This window comes from Eriocheir sinensis, unplaced genomic scaffold (assembly GCF_024679095.1).
Source record: "Eriocheir sinensis breed Jianghai 21 unplaced genomic scaffold, ASM2467909v1 Scaffold70, whole genome shotgun sequence".
In the NCBI taxonomy this organism is placed as follows: domain Eukaryota; kingdom Metazoa; phylum Arthropoda; class Malacostraca; order Decapoda; family Varunidae; genus Eriocheir; species Eriocheir sinensis.
Window position 1 is genome coordinate 710,068 of NW_026112054.1, and position 18,647 is coordinate 728,714.

The 18,647-nt window shown below is 45.1% G+C and overlaps 1 long non-coding RNA gene across 3 annotated transcripts in view; it reads right to left on the minus strand.

Moving 5' to 3' along the window:
- Positions 1–8,301: 8,301 nt before the first annotated feature.
- LOC126993967 (uncharacterized) overlaps positions 8,302–18,647 on the minus strand; it is a 58,252-nt gene continuing 47,906 nt past the window's right edge. For all 3 annotated transcript variants that reach the window (XR_007748605.1, XR_007748606.1, XR_007748608.1), the window contains exons 2-3: positions 16,407–16,539; positions 8,302–8,611 (exon numbers count right to left, since the gene is read on the minus strand). This is a non-coding gene — a long non-coding RNA (uncharacterized LOC126993967). The remainder of the gene's footprint in view (positions 8,612–16,406; positions 16,540–18,647) is intronic.

The following is an 18,647-nucleotide window of genomic DNA, read 5'->3' on the forward strand; positions in this document are numbered from 1 at the left end:
GACGGAGCCTAAGAGTAATTACTGGGCTGCAAAGTTGGAACAGGGAAGGGAGGGCTGAGTTATCATTAGGCTGAAAGATGTCTGGGATGAAGGCAGGAAGAATGGGAAAAGAGGAGAGGAAGGAGGAACTGGGAGGAGAAAAGGAAGGAGGAGGTAGAAAGGGATTGAAGAAGGAAGGAGGAAGAACAAGCAGTAGAAAACGGAGGAATTTAGGAATGAGAGAAGGACATTAAGAAACGAGAATGGAAGGAATAATGGAGATGAACAGGAGGTAGAAAATGCGAGAGGAGAGGAAAAAAGAGTAAGTTGTATGAGAAACATGGAAACATGGAAACATGGAAATGCAGGCAACAGAAAGCCTATTGGCTCATTACGAGGTCGCCCGCTTGGGTGATTTAATCTGCTCGACCGCCACTTGGGGCTTGGTGAGCAGATGAAAGCCTGATATTGAGGAGCAGATGGAAGCCCTCGTTATTCAGTTTACTCCTCACGCATCGAAATGGCGGTCGATTCGATATTTGAAGGAGTTGATGGTATTCGCATTTACTACTTCTGAGGGAAGATTGTTCCAGTGGCGGATGACTCGGTTTGAAAAGAAACTCCTTCCAATGTCTGTGTTACATCGACTCGACTGAATGGGTAAACCGTTATTTCTAGTTCTTGAGTTGGTTTGCAGTTCAAAGAATTTGGAGTAATCGACGTTATTGAACTTTTTTAGATACTTGAAGACTTGAATCATATCCCCTCGTAGGCGTCTTTTCTCCAATGTAAAGAGATTGAGTCGCTTGAGTCGTTCTTCGTACGGTTGAGCCCTGAAGGTTGGAATCATCTTTGTGGCGCGTCGCTGAATCCTTTCCAGTAGAGCAATGTCCTTTCTGTAATTGGGAGACCAGAACTGCACTGCATACTCGAGGTGCGGTCTTACCATGGAATTATACAAGGATAGCATCACGTCTGGTGTTTTACACTCGAAGTTCCTCGCTATGAACCCGAGCATAATGTTGGCCTTGTTGTATGCTTTTTTACAGTGATTCGCGTGTTTCAGGTCACTGCTGATAGTGACTCCAAGATCCTTTTCCTCCTGCATCGCTTGCAGAGGTCTCCCATTCATGATGTATGTATGGTTACTATTTTGGGACCCAATGTGCATGACTTTGCATTTGTCAACATTAAAAGATATTTGCCATTTTTCCGACCATTCGATAATGTGATTGAGGTCTTTCTGAATTATTTCGCAGTCGGTCTTTGTGAGGGCATCTCCACCCACCTTGGTGTCATCTGCAAATTTCGATATTGTGGATTTCAGTCCTGATTCTAGGTCACTGATATATATGATAAAGAGGATGGGTCCCAGCACTGACCTCTGAGGCACTCCACTAGTGACTGGAAGCCAATCGGAAGGCTGTCCGTTGAGTAGTACTCGTTGTTTTCTGTCGGTGAGCCAATCTCTTATCCACGCGATCAGATTGGCTCCGATGCCCGCCGAGTGCAGTTTCTTAAGGAGTCGTTCGTGCGGTACCTTGTCGAAGGCTTTCTAAAAGTCCAGGTATATAACATCACTGGGGATGTGGGCATCCCAGTTCTTATATACCTTGGAAGAAGTCTAATAAATTCGTTAGGCAGGAGCGCTTGTTTCTGAAGCCATGCTGGGTGTCGGAGATTATATTATTGTTTTCTAGAAACTTAACAAGTTTATCTCTAATAATCTTTTCGAGTATTTTTCCTGCCACTGATGTCAAACTTATGGGCCTGTAGTTTAATGCAACGCTTTTGTCTCCTTTTTTGAAAATCGGTGTTACGTTCGCCATCTTCCAGTCTTCCGGGACCTTGTTTAGTTGAACTGACCGGTTGAATATGTTAGTGAGTGGTTGAAGTATTTGTTGTTTAAGCTCTTTTAATAACCGCGGGGACAAACTGTCGGGTCCCGTTGATTTGTTCGTGTCGAGTTTGTCCAAGTACTTTTTTACTTCTTGGTCGCATATTGAGTCAATTTCCAGCGGCGTGATCTCACTCGGCGGGTCAGGACCCTCGGGAATGGTTTCGATGTCCTCGACTGTGAATACGGATGCGAAGTTACTGTTGAGGATTCTGGCCATCTGTTTACTGTCCTGAGTTACAGATCCAGTCTCGTCTGTCAGGGGACCAATATTGGATTTTACTTTCTTTTTCGATCTTATGTACGTGAAGAATTTCTTGGAGTTAGTTTTGATTTCGCGAGCTATTTGCTTTTCATAGTTGCGTTTGCTACTCCGAATAAGGCTGCGACAAGCTCTGAGACTGTTGTGGTACTGTGTGCTGGCTTCGGCCGTAGCATTCTCTTTCATCAAATTATAATTCCTTTTTTTAAGGTTTACTGCCCTTTTTATTTCTCTGGTCATCCACGGTGGATCTATGGCCCCATTTACTCGCCTGGATTTCGTAGGCACTGTAGCCTTCTCTACTTGCAACAGCTTATCTTTGAAGACGTTCCACGCGTTGTCGATTGTATTGTCGGTGATGCCAAGTTGGTCCCAGGTCGTAGAGGGAAGCAGCGCACGGGCTTAGTTGAAATTTCCTTTTTTGTAATCTGGTATCACTGACGGATTATCTACGAGTTTGTTACATATATTGATATTAATCGCACCCATTAAGTTTCTCACCAACTGTACAGTCGCGAATGAGGTCGGGGTCGCTTACTAATACCAGATCCAGCAGATTGTTTTCTCTTGTTGGTTTAGTTACAACTTGAGTGAGGAACGAATCCTCCACCATTTCTATAAGCCTGTTACCCTCTTGATCTTCATTCATCAGTCCCCAGTCAATGTTAGGGCAGTTAAAGTCCCCAATTATAATTGTTTCCTTGCTTTGTGTAACAGAGTGAATCTCTTCGTAGAGGGCAGTGTCATCGGCTGCCTGTTGTTTCGGAGGCCTGTATACGGTTGCAAGTGTTAGTTTCTTGTTATTTGCGGTTATTTCCACGTAGACAGAATCGTATTTCTCTGCGTCCTGTTTGTCTATTTTTATGGCAGGGAGCGTACTTTTTACGTAGCAGACTACTCCTCCTTCTTTCTTGTGCTTTCGACTTTTGTGGAAGCTTTCGTACCCAGGGAATGACAGTTCGGATTCTAGATGAGTAGAGTTGGCCCAAGTCTCTGTGATGGCTACCACATCTGGTTTCTCTGTTGTAATATACGCCCCAATTTCGTCCTTTTGGGTATTAAACTACGTGCATTTGTGTACATGATAGAAATGTGGCCGTGACGAGTTGTATCAGTTCGTTTGTCGGAGGCGTGGTTAGTTACACATTTTCTGTGAGTCGCACTGACGCTACGGGTTGGTTGATCAAGGGCTGCCTTTGCCCTGTCCTCGCCTCGCCGTTTTTTAAAGCGAAGAAGAGAAGAGGGAGGAGGAGAAGGAGCGAAGATAGAAAAGGAACGAACAGGAGAAGGAAGAACGAGAAGTAGAAACAGGAGGAACTTTGGAGGAAACGAGGAAGAAAAGGAATACTGAGATGAACGGGAGGTGGATAATGTGAGAGAGAGGATGGGGAGTAAGGTGAATGAGAAACAGAGAAAAGAGAAGAAGAAATGGGAACAAATAAGGAGGGGAAGTGAAGGAGTCGAGAGAGGATGAGGAGTAAGCTAAAAGAGAAACAGAGAAAAGAGAAGAAGAAATGGGAAGAAATACGGAGTGGAAGGAAGGAGTAGAGAGAGGATGGGAGTAAGATGAATGAGAAACAGAGAAGAGAGAAGAAGAAATGGGAAGAAATACGGAGTGGAAGGAAGGAGTAGAGAGATGGGGATGGGAGTAAGGAATGAAAACAGAGAGAAAGAGAAGAAGAAAAAGAAATTGACGTGGAAGGGTAGGAGTAGGGTGTGGATGCATTCTAATGTATGATGAATTGGTGATTGGTGCGTGTGCGCGTGCGCGTTCGATTGTGTGTGTGTGTGTGTGTGTGTGTGTGTGTGTGTGTGTGTGTGTGTGTGTGTGTGTGTGTGTGTGTGTGTGTGTGACGCGCGATGCGTGTCTAATAATTCACTGGCCTACAAGTTTTAACTTTTTTCTAGTGACCTAAGTTTGAGACCTGTTCTTGGGTAATTTGGTGTCACTGAGTTTACAAAAGACAATAGTTTTTTTCTATCACATCAAGTTTTTTTTTATCTATGGGCTGGTCCATATTGGCCCCAGCCATAGCTATAAGAGATATCACAGGTAATCATATATGTTGATATTTATTTTAGCTATTTATTTCGACAGGTATTTATCTCTCTAGACACACGCAAAGATATAATTATATTGTATCTGTTAAAAGTGATGGTTGCTCTACACGAGTCTACAGTATGATCCTCATGAATGGAGACTCTTTATAGATAGTTCAAAAGAGTTTAAAATATGTATTACTCCTACTGGTCACTCTGTGCATTTAAAAGAGAATCCTGAACACATTAAAACTGTATTAGACTTACTCAAGTTTGATTAACACAAATGGGTCATATGTGTGGATCTGAAAATGGTCAACTTTTTACTCGGCCAACAAGGAGGGCATAAAAAATATCCGTGTTTCCTGTGTTTATGGGACAGCCGAGCGAAAGACAAACTTTGGGAACAGAAACTCTGGCCAGTTAAAAAGAAAGTTTGACTGTTGGGAAGAAGAATATCATGCACCAACCCCTTGTTGAGAGAGAGAAAATCATCTTCCCAGCCCTTCATATTAAACTAGGACTAATGAAGCACTTTGTCGAAGCTCTTAATGTGGAGGGTGACTGTTTCAAATTCATATGTATACAACATTTCCTGGCCTAAGTTATGATAAAATAAAGGCTGGTGTTTTGATGGGACACAAATGAGAAAGTTAATGAAATGCCAAAACTTCGAGCTCGATGACTGACGTAGGAAAAAGAGCTTGGGACTCATTGGTGGCTGTTGTGAAGGGATTTTTAGGGAGCAAAAAGGCAGCAAGCTACAAGGGTTGGTGGAGACATTGCTTGATAGCTCTCATCTTTTAGGCTGCAGCATGAGCATAAAGGTTCATTTCCTCTAGAGCCATCTCGATGATTTCCTGCTACTCTTGGAGACGTGAGCGATGAGCATGGCGAGCGCCTTCATCAAGATATCAAGGTTATGGGGGAGAGATATCAAGGCAGATGGCACACACACATGTTGGAGTTGGACCTCATCTTGACTATGCGGTTCAGTTCTGGTCACCTTACTATAGAATGGATATCAAAATGTTAGAATCAGTGCAGAGGAAGATGACTAAGATGATTCAGGGGGTGAGAAACTTGCCATACGAGGAAAGACTCAAACAGTTAAACTTGCATTCTCTAGAAAGGCGAAGGGTGCGTGGAGACATGATCGAGGTTTATAAATGGATGAAGGGCAATAATAAGGGAGACATTCATAAGGTTTTGTTGGTAAGAGAACCGGGTAGGAGATGAAGTAATGGGTTTAAACTGGATAAATTCAGATTAAACAGGGACATAGGCAAAAATTGGTTTACAAGCAGGGTGGTGGATGAGTGGAATAGGCTTAGCAGTCATGTGGTGAGTGCCAATACAATTGTCACATTCAAAAATAGACTAGATAAATTCATAGACAGCGATATTAGGTGGGGTTAGATACACGGGAGCTTAGGGTCAAAGGAGCTGCCTCGTACAGGCCTACCGGCCTCTTGCAGACTCCTACGTTCTTAAGTTCTTATGTTCTTATGATGGCAGACTACTACTTAAAGTCCTTTCCTTGTCTCTATCTTCACCTTCTTGTCACCTTTTCATCTCCTCACCTCTACCACACCTTCTTTTCTCCTTTTCATCTCCTCACCTCTACCACACCTTCTTGTCTCCTTTTCACCTGCTCACCTCTACCACACCTTCTTTTCTCCTTTTCATCTCCTCACCTCTACCACACCTTCTGTCACCTTTTCATCTGCTCACCTCTACCTCACCTTCTTTTCTCCTTTTCACCTGCTCACCTCTACCACACCTTCTTTTCTCCTTGTCATCTCCTCACCTCTACCACACCTTCTTGTCACCTTTTCATCTCCTCACCTCTACCACACCTTCTTGTCACCTTTTCATCTCCTCACCCCTACCACACGTTCATGTCTACTTTTCATCTCCTCACCCCTACCACACCTTCTTGTCACCTTTTCATCTCCTCACCCCTACCACACCTTCTTGTCACCTTTTCATCTCCTCACCTCTACCACACCTTCTTGTCTCCTTTTCATCTCCTCACCTCTACCACACCTTCTTGTCACCTTTTCATCTCCTCACCTCTACCACACCTTCTTGTCTCCTTTTCATCTCCAAACCTCGACCACCTTCTTGTCACCTTTCATCTCCTCACCTCTACCACACCTTCTTGTCACCTTTTCATCTCCTCACCTCAACCACACCTTCTTGTCTCCATTCACCACCTCACCTCTACCACACCTTCTTGTCACCTTTTCATCTCCTCACCTCTACCACACCTTCTTGTCTCCTTTCATCTCCTCACCCTACCACACCTTCTTGTCTCCTTTTCATCTCCTCACCTCTACCACACCTTCTTGTCACCTTTTCATCTCCTCACCTCTACCACACCTTCTTGTCACCTTTTCATCTCCTCACCTCTACCACACCTTCTTCTCCTTATCATCTCCTAACCTCCACCACACATTCTTGTCTTCTTTCATCTCCTCACCTCTACCACCTTCTTTTCTTCTTTTCATCTCCTCACCTCTACCACACCTTCTTTTCTTCTTTTCATCTCCTCACCTCTACCACACCTTCTTGTCTCCTTTTCATCTCCTCACCTCTACCTCACCTTCTTGTCTCCTTTTCATCTCCTCACCTCTACCACACCTTCTTGTCTCCTTTTCATCTCCTCACCTCTACCACACCTTCTTGTCTCCTTTTCATCTCCTCACCTCTACCACACCTTCTTGTCTCCTTTTCATCTCCTCTACCACACCTTCTTGTCTCCTTTTCATCTCCTCACCTCTACCACACCTTCTTGTCTCCTTTTCATCTCCTCTACCACACCTTCTTGTCACCTTTTCATCTCCTCACCTCTACCACACCTTCTTGTCTCCTTTTCATCTCCTCTACCACACCTTCTTTTCTTCTTTTCATCTCCTCACCTCTACCACACCTTCTTGTCACCTTTTCATCTCCTCACCTCTACCACACCTTCTTGTCACCTTTTCATCTCCTCACCTCTACCACACCTTCTTGTCTCCTTTTCATCTCCTCACCTCTACCACACCTTCTTGTCTCCTTTTCATCTCCTCACCTTTACCACACCTTCTTCCCCTCATCTCCTCCTTCTAACCTTCATCCAAGAAGAGCAGGAAGAGGCAGGAATAGGTGACCTCAGACCTCCCTTTCTCCCCTGTCTTCTCACTTTCTTTCCTCTCTTCTCACTTTCCTCTTCTCACCTTCTCTTCTTACCTGTCCTTCATATCCTTTTTCCAGGTCTCACACAGTATAACCAGGAACAGGAGGACTAGGTTAACTCTGAGCTCCTTTAATCACCCATTTCCTCTACTCTTTTCACCTTCTTACCTCTTCTCTTCTCACCTTATCTCCTCACCTGTCCTTCATCTCCTTTTTCCAACTCTCACACAGTATAACCAGGAACAGAAGGACTAGGTTAGCTCCGAACTCCTTTAATCACTCATTTCCTCTACTCTTTCCACCTTCTTACCTCTTCTCTTCTCACCTTATCTCCTCACCTTTCCCTCATCTCGTAACCCTCGCCCATGAAAACCATTAACAAGGAAGGAATGGACGAATTCTGAGCTCCTTTTCCCTTACCTCTTATCACTTTCTTCCCCCTCATCTCTGCTCACCGTGTATCTTCTATTTCCACCTAGCCTCTTTACCTGCCCCTTACCTTCTCTTTCCAACCCTCACACAGGAAAAACCAGGAAGAGGAAGGAATAGATGAACCCAGAGCTCCTTTGTCTCCTCTCCTCTTGCTTATTCTGCTCCTCACCTCCGCTTTCTCCTCTTTCACCCAAGGACAGGAATACGTATAGATGAACTTAGAGCTCCTTTTGTCTCCTCTCTTCATGCTTATTCTGCTCCTCACCTCCGCTGTCTCCTCTTTCACCCAAGGACAGGAATACGTATAGATGAACTTAGAGCTCCTTTTGTCTCCTCTCGTCTTGCTTATTCTTGCTCCTCACCACCGCTGTCTCCTATTTCCCCAAAGGACAGGAATACGTATAGATGAACTTAGAGCTCCTTTTGTCTCCTCACGTTTAACCTTCATCTCCTCTTCACCTCCTCATCTCCTCACCACCTTTCTCCTCATCCCTCACCACCTTTATCCTCATCTCCTTTTCCTCTCTTTCACCAACGAACAGAAAGGAATAGGTGAACTCAGACCTCCTTTTCTCTCCTCACTTCTCACATTCATCTCCTCTTTCCCTCCTCATCTCCTTCCTCACCCAAGTCCTTAAGGACGAGGTTAAGTCTGACCTCCCTTCCTCTCCTCCCTCTCACCTTCTTGTCCCCGAGCTGCATGACGCCGCAGGTGAGGTTGGCCGGGATGCCCACAGGTGTGGTGACCTCGACGGACGTGGGCAGGAAGTAAGGACAGATGGGACACAGTTGATCCGCCTCCAGGGTTCTGTGGGCGGCACCTACGGAGGGAGAGGGGGGGAGGGGGTTCGTTTGGTATGGGAGGCAGCGGTGTGAGGGTTTGAGGAAGGAGGGAGGGTACAGGGGGAAGGGGGAAAGAGGTTGTTTGGTGTAGGAGGCAGGGGTGTGGTGGGGGGAAGAGTGGAGGGGGAGGAGGTAGAGAGGGGGATAGGGATTGGGGTAGAAGAAAGGGTTGGGTAACATCTGTGAGGTGGTGAGGTTGGTTGTGCGTAGGTTTGTGGGCGGGAAGAGGGGACGGGAAACATTGTGGAGAGAACGTGGGGAAGAGTGGAGGGAAACTTTGGGGAGAGAACGTGAGGGAGGAGTGGAGGGGAAACTGTGGGGAGAGAACGTGAGGGAAGAGGGGAGGGGAAACTTTGGGGAGAGAACGTGAGGGAAGAGGGGAGCGGAAACTTTGGGGAGAGAACGTGAGGGAAGAGTGGAGGGGCACCTTTGGGAGAAAACGTGGGGAAGAGGAGGGGAAACTTGAGGGCGAGCACGTGAGGCAAGAGGGGAGGGGGAACTTTTGGGAGAGAACGTGAGGGAAGAGGGGAGGGGTAACTTGGGGGAGAGAACGTAAGGGAAGAGTGGAGGGGAAACCTTGGGGAGAGAACGTGAGGGAAGAGGGGAGGGGAAACTTTGGGGATAGAACGTGAGGGAAGAGCGGAGGGGAAACTTTGGGGAGAGAACGTGAGGGAAGAGTGGAGGGGAAACTTTGGGGAGAGAACGTGAGGGAAGAGTAGAGGGGAAACTTTGGGGAGAGAACGTTAGGAAGAGGAGGGGAAGCTTTGGGGAGAGAACGTGAGGGAAGAGTGGGAAACTTTGGGGAGAGAACGAGGGAAGAAGGAGGGAAACTTTGGGGAGAGAACGAGGGAAGAGTGGAGGGGAAACTTTGTGGAGAGAACGTGAGGGAAGATGGAGGGGAAACTTTGGGAGAGAACTTGAGGAAGAGTGGAGGGGAAACTTTGGGGAGAGAACGTGAGGGAAGAGTGGAGGGGAAAATTTGGGGAGAGAACGTGAGGGAAGAGGGGGGGGAAACTTTGGGGAGAGAACGTGAGGGAAGAGTGGAGGGAAACTTTGGGGAGAGAACGTGAGGAAGTGGAGGGGAAACTTTGGGGAGAGAACGTGAGGGAAGAGTGGAGGGGATACTTTGGGGAGAGAACGTGAGGGAAGAGTGGAGGGGAAACTTTGGGGAGAGAACGTGAGGGAAGAGTGGAGGGTAAACTTTGGGGAGAGAACGTGAGGGAAGAGGGAGGGGAAACTTTGGGGAGATAACGAGAGGGAATAGTGTAGGGTAAACTTTGGGGAGAGAACGTGATGGAAGAGAGGAGGGGAAACTTTGGGAGAGAACGTGAGGGAAGAGTGGAGGGAAACTTTGGGGAGAGAACGTGGGGAAGAGTGGAGGTACACTTTGGGAGAGAACGTGGGGAAGAGTGGAGGTGAGCTGATTGGAGAAGAGAGAGGAGAGAGAGAGAGAGAGAGAGAGAGAGAGAGAGAGAGAGAGAGAGAGAGAGAGAGAGAGAGAGAGAGAGAGAGAGAGAGAGAGAGAGAGAGAGAGAGAGAGAGAGAGAGAGAGAGAGAGAGAGAGAGAGAGAGAGAGAGAGAGAGAGAGAGAGAGAGAGAGAGAGAGAGAGAGAGAGAGAGGTACAGATAGAACGAAAATATCATTATAATATTATCACACACACATTTTACCTTCTATCTGATCGCCAGTATGGGTTCCGCAAGGGGCGTTCTACTGGTGATCTCCTAGCCTTCTTAGCTGACTCTTGGTCATCCTCTCTTAGCCGTTTCGGTGAAACTTTGCTATTGCGCTGGACATATCAAAAGCTTTTGATAGGGTCTGGCACAAATCTTTGCTTTCCAAACTACGTTCCTACGGATTCTGTCCCTCTCTCTGTACTTTTATCTCCAGTTTCCTTTCCGGCCGATCTATCTTTGCTATGATAGACGGTCACTGTTCTTCCCCTAAGCCTACCAATAGTGATGTTTCACAGGGTTCTGTTTTATCTCCCACTCTCTTTCTGTTGTTCATTAATGATCTTCTTTCCAAAACGAACTGTCCTATCTATTCTTACGCTGATGACTCCACTCTGCATTACTCAACTTCTTTTAAAAGAAGACCCACCCTACAGGAACTTAACGATTCAAGGCTGGAGGAAACAGAACGCTTAGCCTCAGACCTTACTATTATTTCCGATTGGGGCAAGAGGATCTTGGTGTCCTTCATCGCCTCAAAAACACAGTTTCTCCACCTATCCGCTCGACACAATCTTCCAAACAACTCTCCCCTATTTTTCGACAAACCTCAGCTATCTCCTTTTTCAACACTAAACATCCTCGGTCTATCCTTAACTCAAAAGCTCAACTGAAAACTTCATATCTCATCTCTTACTAAATCAGCTTCCTCGAGGCTGGGCGTTATGTACCGTCTCCACCAGTTCTTCTCCCCCACACAGTTGCTATCCATTTAAAGGGGCTTTGTCCGCCCTCGTATGGAGTATGCTTCTTATGGGTTGGGGGGTCCACTCACACAGCTCTCATTGACAGAGTGGCGTCAAAGGCTCTCCGTCTCATCTGCTCTCCTCCTCATACTGATAGTCTTCTACCTCTCAAATTTCGCAGCCATGTTCCCTCTCTTTCTATTTTCTATCGATATTTTCGTGCTGACTGCTCTTCTGAACTTGTTAACTGCATTCCTCCCTCCCTCCCGCGGCCCCGCAGCACACGACTTTCTACTCATGCTCATCCTTATCCTGTCCAAACCCCTTATGGAAGACTCAATCAGCACCTTCACTCTTTCATCCTTCACGCTGGTAAACTCTGGAACAATCTCCCTTCATCTGTATTTCCTCCTGCCTACGACTTGAACTCTTTCAAGAGGAGGGTATCAAGACACCTCTCCTCCCGAAACTGACCTATCTTTTTGGACACTCCTTTGACCTCTATTCAGGAGCAGTAAGTAGCGGGCTTTTTTTCATATTTTTCTTGACGCCCTTGAACTGTCTCCTTACACACACACACACACACAGAAACACACACACACACACACACACACACACACACACACACACACACACACACACACACACACACACACACACACACACACACACACACACACACACACACACACACACACACACACACACACACACACACACACACACACACACACACACACACACAAACGGACAGGGTTATTTGAGAGTTAGGATTACGGATCGAACGGACAAAAAAGGACAGAAAGAAAAAAAAATATGTAAAATAAATAAAACTCGATGAAATTAAGAAAAATAATAAACAACTGTGAGGAAAGAGAAAATTAATGAAGATGAAGAACAGTACGACGATAGAGAGACAGACAGACACAGACAAGCTGATCCACCGATAGATAGACAGGCAGACAGACAGATATATCGAGCAAAAGAAAAGCAGACACAAAACAGAGAAACACAGACGCAGACAGACAAACTAACCGAAATAAAAAAGCAGCCTGATATGACAGCAAGACAAACAGACAGACAGACAGCCCAGCAATCAGCGATACCTGACCCGCCCCTATCCTTAACCTGTCCGGCGCTCACCTGCGGTGGCTGAGTGGTAGCGTGCTGGGCCCACATTCACCGCGTTATGGACGACGCGGGTTCGAATCCGCCGCTACCACCTGGGATTATTCAATCATCGCCGAGTGGCCGAAGACTACCCACATGCTGTCCTGAAGACCACCCGTCAACTCGGACTCTAGAGGAAACCGTCCAAGAGAATCAAGAACGAGCTTCGGGGGGCAGCATGAGCCAAGAAAAAATGGCGACACTATAAATACTTGCCTGTGCCACACCTGGCTGGGGCCGACCACCAGGCCCCTCAAGAAAGCCTACCGGCGCTATATAGGCTAGCACGTAAAAAAAAAAAAATACCGAGCTGGTGGACAGGTAACACGACTCACCTGAGCTTCATGTTTATTACTGCCGCAACAAACCTGTCTCCTTCAATCATGATGTACGCCCAGCAGTGACCCGTGACGGTGGATTGGTGGTAATGGTGGATTGGGTTTTGATGGTTGATTGGTTGTGATGGTGGATTGGTTGTGATGGTGGATTGGTTCACTGATAGACAGGTGTATATGGCTGAGTGGATGGCCAGGCAGGTGTACACAGGTGGATGCGTGGATCAAAACAATGTATTGGATGGTTAAAATTTGGACGTTTAAGGAGAGATACATTTTCTTTTTCATATCAGAGTTTGACGACATGACTGTGATGAGCTAACGTGTGTGTGTGTGTGTGTGTGTGTGTGTGTGTGTGTGTGTGTGTGTGTGTGTGTGTGTGTGTGTGTGTGTGTGTGTGTGTGTGTGTGTGTGTGTGTGTGTGTGTGTGTGTGTGTGTGTGTGTGTGTGTATGTGTGTGTGTGTGTGTGTGTGTGTGTGTGTGTGTGTGTGTGTGTGTGTTTTCGGTTATATCCCAGATGTATTTAATCTTGTGTGTGTGTGTGTGTGTGTGTGTGTGTGTGTGTGTGTGTGTGTGTGTGTGTGTGTGTGTGTGTGTGTTATCTGTCATAACACAGATTATTAAAAATGTGTGTGTGTGTGTGTGTGTGTGTGTGTGTGTGTGTGTGTGTGTGTGTGTGTGTGTGTGTGTGTGTGTGTGTGTGTGTGTGTGTGTGTGTGTGTGTGTGTGTGTAATCGGTCATAACCCAGATGTATATATAATTGTGTGTGTGTGTGTGTGTGTGTGTGTGTGTGTGTGTGTGTGTGTGTGTGTGTGTGTGTGTGTGTGTGTGTGTGTGTAATCGGTCATAACCCAGATGAATATAAATTGTGTGTGTGTGTGGGTGTGTGTGTGTGTGTGTGTGTGTGTGTGTGTGTGTGTGTGTGTGTGTGTGTGTGTGTGTGTGTGTGTGTGTGTGTGTAATCGGTCATAACCCAGATGAATATAAAATTGTGTGTGTGTGTGTGTGTGTGTGTGTGTGTGTGTGTGTGTGTGTGTGTAATCGGTCATAACCCAGATGAATATAAAAGTGTGTGTGTGTGTGTGTGTGTGTGTGTGTGTGTGTGTGTGTGTGTGTGTGTGTGTAATCGGTCATAACCCAGATGAATATAAAAGTGTGTGTGTGTGTGTGTGTGTGTGTGTGTGTGTGTCCATCAAACACACACAGTTTCCATCGTAATAATGAAGTAGTAATGGTTTCTATAATAACTTCCGGTTTTCCCACAAAATACTGACCAAGAATCATGAATGGAAAACAAACGTGAAGCTTTTCGTAATGTTCCTTTCTTCGTATTACTCACGAAAATATTAATCGTCTTTCTCCGCCAGATGTTTCTCGGCCGTGAATCAAAGAAGTAAAAGGTGAAGGAAATGAAGTGAAAAGACGAAATAATGAAAAAAGACAAAAATTATCTCCCACTTTTCTCCCGTCTTTTCTTCCTCCCTGCTTTGCCCTCTTCACTTTGTTTTTCCCTCTTCCTCCTCATCCAACTACTTCTTCACATCCATCTGCATTCTCTCTCTCTCCTTCCTCCTTCTTCCTCCTCTATCGTGCCTCAGTCGTATCCAACATAATTCCTACCTTATTTCCTTTGAACTTCCCTTCTTTGTTCCTTCGCACACTAACCTTTCACCTTCCTTCCCTACTCACCTTACCCTTTGCCTCAGCAGCATCCACTTGCTTTATAATTCCTTCTTTCTTCCTCCTACATTCCTTCCTACTGTGGTGCCCCGCGAGCCGCGACACCACTCGCTCCAGTGTCATCATCATCTTCACCGGCAATATTTTCCGATGACAACAGCGGTATCGACCGCTAAAACACAACACGGACTCCAACACATGATTGTCCCCACTGTTCATTTACCAACCTATACACAATTGTAATTGCCCATTAACGCACCCGCTTATCTCTCTAAGCCAAACACAATCAACCGCGGCTAAAACACGATCAACCGCGGAACAAAATGTTATGAAAACAAAGCTGCGTCACCGCGTGAATTAAGCATGTCGGTTAGGTAGATTATTGTATGAGCTCGGTGTGAGTTTGATGTATGACTCACACGCCTGACGTATTACCCTCGCGATGTCTGCCTATATAAGAAGCATTTCTCCAGGCTTGACCTCAGATCAACCAGCACTCTGTTCGTTGCTGGACACTCAGTTGTCCTTCCCTAGACAACATGGGTAGAACATTCATCGTTGCTACTGTGAGTATGGAGTAATGTGGTACCATAGAGGAAAGCGTATCTAAAATATCTATTGTGTTCTATTATCTTAGTTTTACTTAGGATTATATTTCTATGATACTTTATTGTGTGAGTTTTTACTCAATATTATACCAGTGTTAACGTCAGTAACCAATAGTGAAAGAAAACCTGAAGACTCATTGAGTCTAGTAAGCCAGTCGCTGGTTTAAACAATATTTTTACCCTCTGTAATATTAAGTAGTATTAAGGTAGAATAAAATACATATAAGAAAGGCGACACCGTTTCATCACCCCATTTACGAACTCCTTTAAATACTCCTAAAGTACTAGAATTTTAAGTCAAGTGTCACTAATACAAACAGTGTGTCGTCGCCCCTGTGTGACCCGGGATTGCGGGTTACAACACTACATTCCTAATTTTTCTTCTATCCCCTTTATTTCTCTTTTCTCATTCTTTTCTATTTCTCCAAGCTCTTCTTCTTTCGTCTCTTTCCTACTTCCTATTCTTCTTTTTCCCCTCTCTTCTCCTTCTTTCTTCTATTCACTCCTTCGTATTCTTCTCTGTTCTTTCCTTCCTCCACTTATACTCACCCTCTCATCGACCTCCTGTTTTCTTCCTCTTCTCCATTTCTTCCCTCTCCTTCCCTCACTTCCTTTTATCAAGCCAGCCTCATATTAATCCTTTCAGACCTTAATGAAACATCCCTAACTCAATTAACATTATCATTATCATTTTTATTGTTATTATATATATTCTATAATTATTATTAAGCTTTGCTCCTCCTCGGTTCGTGTTTCCGTACCTCGTCTTCATTCCACGTTCTCTTTGCCCATCATCCTCCGGGGCTCCTCAAACTAAGAGGGCACTGCCTTGTAGCGGATGCCCGGCCGCTGTTTAATCTCCGTCTCAAGTTCTTTCCTATCACATGCTCGCGTCCGTTTGGTTTAATCTGCATAATGATACACTTGTTGAGGCCCGGTGTCCTGTGCTATGCTGGGCGGGTGGAGAGAGAGAGAGAGAGAGAGAGAGAGAGAGAGAGAGAGAGAGAGAGAGAGAGAGAGAGAGAGAGAGAGAGAGAGAGAGAGAGAGAGAGAGAGAGAGAGAGAGAGAGAGAGAGAGAGAGAGAGAGAGAGAGAGAGAGAGAGAGAGAGAGAGAGAGAGAGAGAGAGAGAGAGAGAGAGAGAGAGAGAGAGAGAGAGAGAGAGAGAGAGAGAGAGAGAGAGAGAGAGAGAGAGAGAGAGAAAATTAATCCTCTTCTAACTGATTCTACCACTTTGTTCTTTATTAGCACCTACAATCTGCCTGCCTACCCTGTCCTGTACTACCTCAAGGTTTTCAAGCCCTTAACTGTTCATGTCATGCATTTTAACCCATTTGTGAGGCCTGGTATTGCCTTGTCAATCTCGCCCTCTCGTATCCGTTTGCTCTGCACCTCACCACACTCCCTGGTCTTCCTACCCACTGGTTTGCCCTTGAAATTGTCCTGCTTCGTTCTGTCTGTCCCACTCTCGTCTACTATGATTCCTAGCTATTTGTATGAACTGTTGTATGTTACTTATTAAATATAAATAAACTACAAGACACTTTTGATTACTGAACCTCTTCTGTTGATGATTCCTCCTCCTGTGATGACAACCTTTCACACATGGATGTATCTTGGTATTGGAGATAATGCTGGTGCTTGTGGGTGGTGAGTCTTGATGGTTGCTAAGATTCCCAGCAGTGTCTTGCCCTGTAAAATGGTGAGCAGCCAATATACAAACAAATATATGCATTTGGTTAACTGTGGCCAGGCTCCCCGCAAGCTTTCTTCACTTAATTTATATCTATACAGTTTGTCTATTTTATTCACTGTCCATTTCCATCTATCTGTTCAATTGTTGGGGGAGAGCAGAAAAATATCTGGTAGGAGAACCTTCCCAAAAGATTATATTTCTGCTACTGGTGACAGGTAAAGTATGCAAGATCAGATATCAATTTCAGTGCCACAGCATTAGAACAGGAGGAGGATTACTTAAATGTCATGAAAGAAAGGATGAAGGGTTAACTGACAGTGTGAAGAAGTGGAACAGCTTGATGGAAGACGTACCAAGATGCAGGAAAAAAAAATAGATATTACTGGAAACAGACACCCAACAATAAGTTTAACATTAAAATATAAACAGGGCTATACACTATTGGATCAAATGGATGTTGTGAAGAGATTGATGTAAAAGAACTGTGTGATGACAAGGTGAGGCCGGAGATGGTGGGCTGGTGAAGGGGAGTTTGAGGGACCATCATTTTTGCAGGAAAAAGTAAATGAATCAAACATGAGGAGAGGAAAATCGGAGGGACAGGACCTAGTTGTTTTGGTGGAGGCAACAGGATTTTGTTAAGACAGCTTAGGAACAGCAGCAGTATCGGTAGAATTACTATTAAAAACCGGGGCGAAGTAAGAATTCAACGTGTTCGCTATGCGTTGGCTATCTGTCACGATATTGCCCGAATTATCAGTTAATGGCCCAATCCCACTTCGAATCTCTTTTTTTGTTGTTTAAATATTTAAAAAAAACTTTTAGGATCTGACTCAATTTACCGCAATGTTTACTTGTACCTCCGTTTAGCCAGTTTCATTAAACTTTTGACTTGTTGTGACTATTACACAGTACATACATGCATACTTTTACAAATTTACATGATACACACATACTACATGGTCCCTATGTAAAATTATCTCCATACTTCATAGTCACTATGTAAAATTATCTCCCTCCTTCTGCCCTTCCGCAAAACTCTTGACACATTAGGTTGTGTAAATTTGGAAGGAAATTAATACAGGTGTAATTTCAGTTGATAATTAAGTAAACATGCATTAATTAATTATCTTCAACTTTGCAAGCTCTGTACTCTGTAGTCTGTGCTCTGAACTATGAGTCTGTGAATCTGTAATGCATAAAATATATCCGCCACATCCTGTTTGTGTGGGGTGCGGATGCGGATGCGGATATTTATTTTATCACAAATGCGGATGCGGATGCAGGTGTTTCATTCATCTGAACTGCGGATGTGGATGCGGATGCAGATGTTTCATTCATCTGAACTGCGGATGTGGATGCGGATGCAGATGTTTCATTCATCTGAACTGCGGATGTGGATGCGGATGCAGATGTTTCATTCATCTGAACTGCGGATGTGGATGCGGATGCAGATGTTTCATTCATCTGAACTGCGGATGTGGATGCGGATGCAGATGTTTCATTCATCTGAACTGCGGATATGGATGCGGATGCAGATGTTTCATTCATCTGAACTGCGGATGTGGATGCGGATGCAGATGTTTCATTCATCTGAACTGCGGATGTGGATGCGGATGCAGATGTTTCGTTCGTCTGAACTGCGGATGTGGATGCGGATGCAGATGTTTCATTCATCTGAACTGCGGATGTGGATGCGGATGCAGATGTTTCATTCATCTGAACTGCGGATATGGATGCGGATGCAGATGTTTCATTCATCTGAACTGCGGATGTGGATGCGGATGCAGAAGTTTCATTCATCTGAACTGCGGATGTGGATGCGGATGCAGATGTTTCATTCATCTGAACTGCGGATGTGGATGCGGATGCAGATGTTTCATTCATCTGAACTGCGGATGCGGATTTGATAAATTATGCAGATGTTCCGCGGATGCGGATATCCGGTACATGACTAATTTGTGTTTAAAGATGAGGTTAAATCAAAGGCTGAGAAGGTGCATGAGGAGCTGGGATCAGTTGTTGACACGATTCGTGCGAGCACGCTGAATCCAGTTTGGCTGAGGTGGCGAAGAGAGGCAGGAAAGTAAAGAAGAATCTCCTA